At 52.4% G+C, this 10,000-nt stretch overlaps 1 pseudogene; it reads left to right on the plus strand.

The window, feature by feature from the left end:
- Positions 1 to 10,000, plus strand: part of LOC116360857 (vacuolar protein sorting-associated protein 13B-like) — a 40,218-nt pseudogene that overhangs the window by 20,292 nt on the left and 9,926 nt on the right.

The raw sequence follows: 10,000 nt of genomic DNA on the forward strand, positions 1-10,000 counted from the left end.
TAAAAAAAATCTCAAATCTCTGAGTCAGAAGGGGGAGGTACCCCCCCCCACCCTCCCCTCGCCCCTTCCTTATCAGCTCCACCTCGTTAAAATGTCCAGGGGAGAACTCTGCAGGGCCCAATCCCAAATGGACATCTCAGCCCTGCGAACTTGTGGACAGAGGGAGAGAGAGGGAGAGAGAGGGAGAGAGAGGGAGAGGGATCTGAGAGGATTTGACAGTATTTTCATAAGCAACATGGTAGTATCCTCACCTCGCTCTCTGATAGGCCCAGATATGACGTTTCACCAGATTCCTTATGTACCAATCGAATCCTCTCAGATCTCAGGGTTCCGTTAAGGGATTGGACCTATCGTCTGTCACGTTACCCACCTCTCCCTCTCCTGGACCAGGAGGCCCTGTTGGGTTGCTTAGCAACAGGTAATGGCCTCCAGTGACACGGAGCGAGGTGATTGGATCATTTTAGCGTATTACCTCGAGTGTGAATCACTTTGTTAGGTATGTAGAGGGGATTTGGGTCTAAAGTAGTGCACTATATAGGGAATAGGGTTCTGGTCTAAAGTAGTGCACTATATAGGGAATAGGGTTCTTGTCTAAAGTAGTGCACTATGTAGGGAATAGGGTTCTGGTCTAAAGTAGTGCACTATATAGGGAATAGGGCCCTGGTCTAAAGTAGTGCACTATATAGGGAATAGGGCCCTGGTCTAAAGTAGTGCACTATGTAGGGAATAGGGTTCTGGTCTAAAGTAGTGCACTATGTAGGGAATAGGGCACTGGTCTAAAGTAGTGCACTATGTAGGGAATAGGGTTCTGGTCTAAAGTAGTACACTATGTAGGGAATAGGGTTCTGGTCTAAAGTAGTGCACTATGTAGGGAATAGGGTTCTGGTCTAAAGTAGTGCACTATATAGGGAATAGGGCACTGGTCTAAAGTAGTGCACTATATAGGGAATAGGGCCCTGGTCTAAAGTAGTGCAGTATGTAGGGAATAGGGTCCTGGTCTAAAGTAGTGCACTATATAGGGAATATGGTTCCATTGGTTTTCTGGTCTATAGTAGTGCACTATGTAGGGAATAGGGTTCCATTGGGTTCTGGACTAAAGTAGTGCACTATATAGGGAATAGGGTTCCATTGGGTTCTGGTATAAAGTAGTGCACTATATAGGGAATATGGTTCCATTGGGTTCTGGTATAAAGTAGTGCACTATGTAGGGAATAGGGCCCCAGTATAAAGTAGTGCACTATGTAGGGAATAGGGTTCCATTGGGTGTTGGTCTATAGTAGATAATAAACGACACAGACAGTTAATTCAGAGGATAATTGTTACCTCCTAGAGTCAGTTTATTGTTCCCTCGGCCCCCACATGCTTCTCATCAGCAATCCCAAAGATTCCATCCCATAATAATCTGAATCTATTTTTAACGTCTGAATCAGAATGTGTTTATCTCGTTGTCGTCCGTTGTTTACTGAGACCTGAGAGAGGGGAGGGGAGGAGGAGGAGGAGAGGAGGGGAGGGGAGGGGAGGGGAGGAGAGGAGGGGAGGGGAGGGGAGGGGAGGGGAGGGGAGAGGAGAGGAGAGGAGAGGAGAGGAGAGGAGAGGAGGAGAGGAGAGGAGAGGAGAGGAGAGGAGAGGAGAGAAGGGGATGAGGGGGGGGGGAGAGGGGAAGGGAGGGGAGAGGGAGGGGAGGGGAGAGGAGGAGAGGAGGAGGAGAGGGGGAGGGGAGAGGGGAGGAGGGGAGAGGGAATGAGGGGAGAGGGAATGAGAATGAGAGGAGAGGAGACATAGTTTCTCCATCTGGTTTGTGTTCAGAATGTGTAATCAGAAGGACCACAGAGGGTTTCATTGAGCTGGTCGATAACCTTGTTACCCCCGAACTACTGTACTCACCAACCACAGGTTAATACCATGATACCAGCACCCTGACACACACACACACACACACCACCCTGACACACATACACACACAGACACACACACACGCACCACCCTGACACACATACACACAACCACACACACACACCACCCTGACACACACACACCACCCTGACACACACACACACACCACCCTGACACACACACACGCAGTCTGTCATTACACTGACAGGATCACTCTGCTCAGTGGAAAATCTCTCTCCGAGGCTGTAAATTGCCATATTGTTTGTTGTATCGTTCCCACTCAGCCGCGTCAGCCACACAGAGATATGTCTGGAAAACAGATCCCCCAGAGGGCAATGGGAAGAGATGGGAGAGGAAGAGAACATGGCCCAATGTTGTCATCCCTCGTCGCTTGCCAAACCCAGTAATGAGCTAAGAGTTAACAGAGGGACTCCTGGGCTGCCTCCTCCTCTTCCTCCTTCTCCTCTTCATTTTCCTCCTCCTCCTCCTCTTCCTCCTCTTCCCCTCTTCCTTCTCCTCTGCCTCTTCCTCCTCCTCCTCTTCCTCCTTCTCCTCCTCTTCTCCTTCTCCTCCTCCTCCTCTTCCTCCTTCTCCTCCTCCTCCTCCTCTCCTCTTCCTCTTCCTCCTTCTTCTCCTCCTCCTTCTCCTCCTCCTTCTCCTCCTCCTCCTTCTCCTCCTCCTCCTCCTCCTCTTCCTCCTTCTTCTCCTCCTCCCCCTCCTCCCCATGCTCCACGAACCACACACTGATGTCACTAGGAAAAGCAGCGCTGCTCTGACGTGTTGTTATGGAGACGAGGGGACATGTTCTGATCTTATTCTCATTAGTTGTTATTCTGTCTCAGAATATCCTTTTTTTTTGTGATCCTCGTCTGTTTCACACACAGACCTGACAAACACTTAACTCATATCAGTCTCCATTACTGACTGACGGAGAGAGGTTTCCCTGGTTACTGACAACCGAGGAGGGAAAGAGACAGGACTCATCAAGTAGTGTCCCTGACAGAATCATCTACTTGGTTTATGGCCTTGTCATTCATAGGCTCCTGACTGACCAATTGAATGCTGTTGTTTTGAAACACAAAAGCTCCTTCCTGTTTTTTCACTGCAGGGTTGAATCCCTCTTGACTCTCCGACTGTGAACCCAGCATTGTGTTGTTCCTCCCAGGGTGACTCTCTGCTACTGTGAACCCAGCATTGTGTTGTTCCTCCCAGGGTGACTATCTCCTACTGTGAATCCAGCATGGTGTTGTTCCTCCCAGGGTGACTCTGTTCCAGCGGGTGATGACTCTCCTACTGTTCCTCCCAGGGTGACTCTGTCCCAGCGGGTGATGACTCTCCGTTCTCCGACGCGGTGACCCTGGAGCAGAAGACCAGCAGTATCGAGGGCGCCAGCGGGAAGGTCAGCCTCTGGATGCAATGGATGCTGACTAAGGTCACCGTCAAGCTGTTCGCCTCCCCGACCCCAACGCCAAAAACACAGGTACCTGCTTCCCTTAAAACACGGCAGTACATCAAATACTGAAACTAAAGTAAACACTATTTAAGAGATTTATTTTGCTCACGACGATTCCCAACGATTATTTTATGAGGTGCATTAAAAGTTAGATTTGTTAAATTGTAGTTTTGTCTCACTCAGACCTGCTCCCATACTGGTGTCATTCAGTCATCCTGTAATCTGGGTGTCATTCAGTCATCCTGTATTCTGGGTGTCATTCAGTATTCCTGTAATCTGGGTGTCATTCAGTATTCCTGTAATCTGGGAGTCATTCAGTATTCCTGTAATCTGGGAGTCATTCAGTCTTCCTGTAATCTGGGTGTCATTCAGTCATCCTGTAATCTGGGTGTCATTCAGTATTCCTGTAATACGGGTGTCATTCAGGAGGGAGAAAGTGAAGGGGAGGGAGAAAGGGAGGGGAGAGCAATAGTGAAGGGATGATTCCCCTCCTCTAGGAGCCCCCTCCCCTCCTCTAGGAGCCCCCTCCCCTCCTCTAGGACCCCCTCCCCTCCCTAGGACCCCCCTCCCCTCCTCTAGGACCCCCCCCTCCCCTCCTCTAGGACCCCCCCCTCCCCTCCTCTAGGAGCCTCCTCCCCTCCTCTAGGACCTCCCCTCCTCTAGGACCCCCCCTCACCTCCTCTAGGAGCCCCCTCCCTCTCTAGGAGACCCCTCCCCTCCTCTAGGAGCCCCCTCCCCTCCTCTAGAACCCCCTCCCCCTCCCTAGGAGCCCCCTCTCCCTCCTCTAGGAGCCTCCTCCCCTCCTCTAGGACCCCCCCTCCCCTCCTCTAGGACCCCCCCCCTCCCCTCCTCTAGGACCCCCCTCTCCTCCTCTAGGAGGCCCCCTCAGCCTCCTCCTAGGACCTCCTCCTCCTCTAGGACCCCCCCCCTCCTCTAGGACCCCCCTCCCCTCCTCTAGGAGCCTCCTCCTTCCTCTAGGACCCCCCTCCCCTCCTCTAGGAGCCCCCCTCCTCTAGGACCCCCCCCCCCCCCCTCCCCTTCCTCTAGGACCCCTCCCCTCCTCTAGGACCCCCNCAGGGTGACTATCTCCTACTGTGAATCCAGCATGGTGTTTGTTCCTCCCAGGGTGACTCTGTTCCAGCGGGTGATGACTCTCCTACTGTTCCTCCCAGGGTGACTCTGTCCCAGCGGGTGATGACTCTCCGTTCTCCGACGCGGTGACCCTGGAGCAGAAGACCGCAGTATCGAGGCGCGCCAGCGGGAAGGTCAGCCTCTGGATGCAATGGATGCTGACTAAGGTCACCGTCAAGCTTGTTCGCCTCCCGACCCCAACGCCAAAAACACAGGTACCTGCTTCCCTTAAAACACGGCAGTACATCAAATACTGAAACTAAAGTAAACACTATTTAAGAGATTTATTTTGCTCACGACGATTCCCAACGATTATTTTATGAGGTGCATTAAAAGTTAGATTTGTTAAATTGTAGTTTTGTCTCACTCAGACCTGCTCCCATACTGGTGTCATTCAGTCATCCTGTAATCTGGGTGTCATTCAGTCATCCTGTATTCTGGGTGTCATTCAGTATTCCTGTAATCTGGGTGTCATTCAGTATTCCTGTAATCTGGGAGTCATTCAGTATTCCTGTAATCTGGGAGTCATTCAGTCTTCCCTGTCTGGGTGTCATTCAGTCATCCTGTAATCTGGTGTCATTCAGTATTCCTGTAATACGGGTGTCATTCAGGAGGGAGAAAGTGAAGGGGAGGAGAAAGGGAGGGGAGAGCAATAGTGAAGGGATGATCCCCTCCTCTAGGAGCCCCTCCCCTCCTCTAGGAGCCCCCTCCCCGTCCTCTAGGACCCCCTCCCCTCCTCTAGGACCCCCCTCCCCTCCTCTAGGACCCCCCCCTCCCTCCTCTAGGAGCCTCCTCCCTCCTCTAGGACCTCCCCTCCTCTAGGACCCCCTCACCTCCTCAGGAGCCCCCTCCCCCCCTCTAGGAGACCCCTCCCCTCCTCTAGGAGCCCCCCCCCTCCTCTAGGACCCCCCTCCCCTCCACTAGGAGCCCCCTCCCCTCCTCTAGGAGCCTCCTCCCTCCTCTAGGACCCCCCTCCCTCCCTAGGACCCCCTCCCTCCTCTAGGACCCCCTCTTCCTCTCTAGGAGCCCCCTCCCCTCCTCTAGGACCCCCCTCTCCTCCTCTAGGACCTCCCTCCTCCTCTAGGACCCCCCCCCTCCTCTAGGACCCCCCTCCCCTCCTCTAGGAGCCTCCTCCCTTCCTCTAGGACCCCCCTCCCCTCCTCTAGGAGCCCCCTCCTCTAGGACCCCCCCCTTCCTCTAGGACCCCCCCTCCCCTCCTCTAGGACCCCCTCCTCTAGGACCCCCCCCTCCTCAGAGATGGTTCAGATAGTTGGGTCAGAGAGCTCTATGGTGAAACTCTGGGAGGACCCCCCCTCCTCTAGGACCCCCCTCCCCTCCTCTAGGACCCCCCCCCTCCTCAGATATGGTTCAGATAGTTGGGCTCAGAGAGCTCTATGGTGAAACCCTGGGAGGACCCTCCCTCTCTAGGACCCTCCCTCCTCTAGGACCCCCCTCCTCTAGGACCCCCCCTCCTCTAGGACCCCCCTCCTCTAGGACCCCCCCCTCCTCAGAGATGGTTCAGATAGCTGGGCTCAGAGAGCTCTATGGTGAAACTCTGGAGGACCCCCCCTCCTCTAGGACCCCCCTCCCTCCTCTAGACCCCCCCTCCTCAGAGATGGTTCAGATAGCTGGGCTCAGAGAGCTCTATGGTGAAACTCTGGGAGGACCCCCCCTCCTCTAGGACCCCCCCTCCCCTCCTCTAGGACCCCCCCCCTCCTCTAGGACCCCCCCCCCCCCCCCCTCCTCAGAGATGGGTTCAACTTCACAACATCCGTTACCTGATGAGGACTTAATACACACACACACACACACACTCACACACGCACACACACACTCTCACACACACACACACACACACACACATATACACACATATATATACACACATATATACACACATATACTCACACACACACACACACACACACACCACACAATATACACACACACACACTCTCACAACATACACCCACACACCTGACACACCATATACACACAACACACAACATATACACACACCACACAATATACACACACAAACAACGGGCTTTGTAACGCTGAATGAGGACTTAATACACACGACACAACACACATACCACACACACACACACACACACAACACACACACACACACACACACACACACACACACACACACACACACACACACAACACAACACACGCTACTCACACACACACACAATCATCAACACAACACATAGCACACTCACACACACACACACCAACACACACACTCTACACACACACATCACTCAACACCGCACACACATACTCCAACACACACCCGTACATCACACACACACACCACATCACATACACACTCACACACCACACACACACACACCTCACACACTCTACCAACACACACACAACACACACATCTCACACACACACCTCACACCCCACACATCAACCTACCACACACACATACACACTACACACACACACACACAGCACACACTCTCCAACACACACCACTCTCACACACAGACACCACACACACACACTACATACACACTCACACACACACACACACACACACACACTCTCACTTCACACACCACACACACACCTCTCACACACACACACACTCACACACGCACACACACCACACTCACACACAAACGCAACACACACACACACACACACATATACACACACACACACTCACACACACACACGACACACATATGACACCACACACACCACTCTCACACACACAACACACACACATGACACACACAATATACACAACACGACACACACACCACACATTACACACAACACATATACACAACACAACACGGGGCTTTTGTAACACTGATGAGGGACTGTAATACACAACACACACACACACACACACACACACACACACCACACACACACACACACACACACACACACACACACATCACACTCAACACACACACACAACACCACACACACACTCTCACACCACACACCAACACACACACACATACACACTCACACACACACCACACACACACACACACACTCTCACACACACACACTCCACACGCACACACTCACACACAACGACACCACTCACACACGCCACACACACTCACACACACACTCTCACACACACACACACACACACACACACACTCACACACACACACACACACACACACACACACACACACACAACACACACAACAACACACACATATATATACACACATATACTCAACACACACACCACACACACACACATATACACACCACTCACACACACACCACACACACACACACACACTCCACACACACACACACACACACACGGGGCTTTGTAGTGGATAAGCCTTAATATCAGCCATGTGAGGTAAGAATCCCAAACACATTAGATAATCGCCACGTATTTTCACAGTGTCGTTGGAGGAGGAACTGAACAGATGTGAAATATGTTTCTGCAGACGGATAATGTTGGGGATCCTATGAAAGACAGATAATGTTGAGATCCTATGAAAGACAGACAATGCTGTACGATCCTATGAAAGACAGATCCATGTTGGGATCCTATGAAAGACAGATCATGTTGGGATCCTATGAAAGACAGATAATGTTGGGATCCTATGAAAGACAGATAATGTTGGGATCCTATGAAAGACAGATAATGTTGGGATCCTATGAAAGACAGATCATGTTGGGATCCTATGAAAGACAGATAATGTTGGGATCCTATGAAATACGTTTTCTGCAGATGGATAATGTTGGGGATCTGACCTGGGTCTCTGTTAGTGGTCGTTACCCCCCCAGGTGTTTGAGTAGTTTGGGCTCTGACCTGGGTCTCTGTTAGTGTGGAGAGAGTGGTCATTACCCCCAGGTGTTGAGTAGTTTGGGCTCTGACCTGGGTCTCTGTTAGTGGTCGTTACCCCCAGGTAGAGAGAGTGTTGAGTAGTTTGGTTGACATTGTCATGGATTCCTGTATTTTGTAGGAGAGCCTTTCGTCAACAAGGTTGTTTGGCTCGGCTACGGAGTCCTTAAAGGCCCATTTTAAAAGGAGGAACGAAAACAAAACGCAACCAACACTGTTAACTACACATCATGTTCTGTTACGATACAGGCCTCCGTCTCCAACTAATCGTTGCTTGTACGATACTTTGAAATAGGAAGGAATGAGCTGCACCAACCAATCAGCCGACCCCGTTTCTCTGCACCAACCAATCAGCCGACCCCGTTTCACTGCACCAACCAATCAGCCGACCCCATGTATCTTCTCTCTCTCTCTCTCTCTGTCTCTCTCTCTGTCTCTCTCTCTCTGTCTCTCTCTCTCTCTCTCTCTCTCTCTCTCTCTCTCTCTGTCTCTCTCTCCTGTCTCTCTATCTCTCTCTCTCTTCTGTCTCTCTCTCTCTCTCTCTCTCTCTCTGTCTCTCTCTCTCTCTCTATCTCTCTCTTCTCTCTTCCTGTCTCTCTCGCTCTCCTGTCTCTCTCTCCTCTCTGTCTTTCTCTTTCTATCCTCTCTCTCTCTCTCTCGTCTCTCTCTCTGTCTCTCTCTCCTCTGGCTTGGTAACAGGACAGCAGGAATCCATGTGGACTAAGATCAGCCCTTCGTCCACTAAGAGGTCTACAGTTGATTCATTAACGTGTGTTTGACCAGGGTCTGGATAGGGTTTAGGGCCGCGCCCAGAGAAATACCCTAATCACAAACACACATAGCATGTCAGGCAACACGCATGAAATGTAATCCCACTAATGTTCTCTCTCTCTCTCTCCCCCCACCCCCCCCTCTCTCCCCCTCCTCTCTCAATGTCTTTCTTCCCCCCTCTCTATCCTCCTCCCTCTCTCCATGTCTTCTCTTCCCCCTCTATCCCCCTCCCTCTCTCCATGTCTCTCTCCATGTCTCTCTTCCCCCCTCTATCCCCTCGCCTCTCTCCATGTCTATCTCCATGTCTCTCTCCCCCCCCCTCCCTCTCTCCATGTCTCTCTCCCCATTCCTCCTCTCCTCCCCCTCTCTCTCCCCACCTCTCTCTCCCCCTCTCTCCCTCTCTTCCCTCTCTCTCCCCCCTTTCTCCCTCTCTCTCACTCCCCCTCCCTCTCACCCCCCCTCTCTCCCTCTCTCTCTCTCTCTCTCTCTCCCCCCTCTATCTTTCCCCTCCCTCTCCCCCCTCTATCTCTCCCCCCTCCCCTATCTCTATCTCTCTCTCCCCCCTCCCTCTCACCCCCCTCTCTCCTCTCTCTCTCTCTCTCTCCCCCCTCTATCTTTCCCCCTCCCTCTCCCCCCTCTATCTCTCCCCCCTCCCTATCTCTATCCTCTCTCTCCCCCCCTCCCTCTCCCCTCCCTATCTCTATCTCTCTCTCTCCCCCCTCTCTCCCTCCCCCCTCCCTCTCCCCCCCCTCTCTCTCTCTCCCCCCCTCTATCTCTCTCCCCTCCCTATCTATATCTCTCTCCCCCCTCCCTCTCACCCCCCCTCTCTCCCTCTCTCTCTCTCTCTCTCCCCCCTCTATCTCTCCCCCTCCCTCTCCCCCCCTCTATCTCTA

This window comes from Oncorhynchus kisutch, unplaced genomic scaffold (assembly GCF_002021735.2).
Source record: "Oncorhynchus kisutch isolate 150728-3 unplaced genomic scaffold, Okis_V2 scaffold640, whole genome shotgun sequence".
NCBI lineage: Eukaryota > Metazoa > Chordata > Actinopteri > Salmoniformes > Salmonidae > Oncorhynchus > Oncorhynchus kisutch.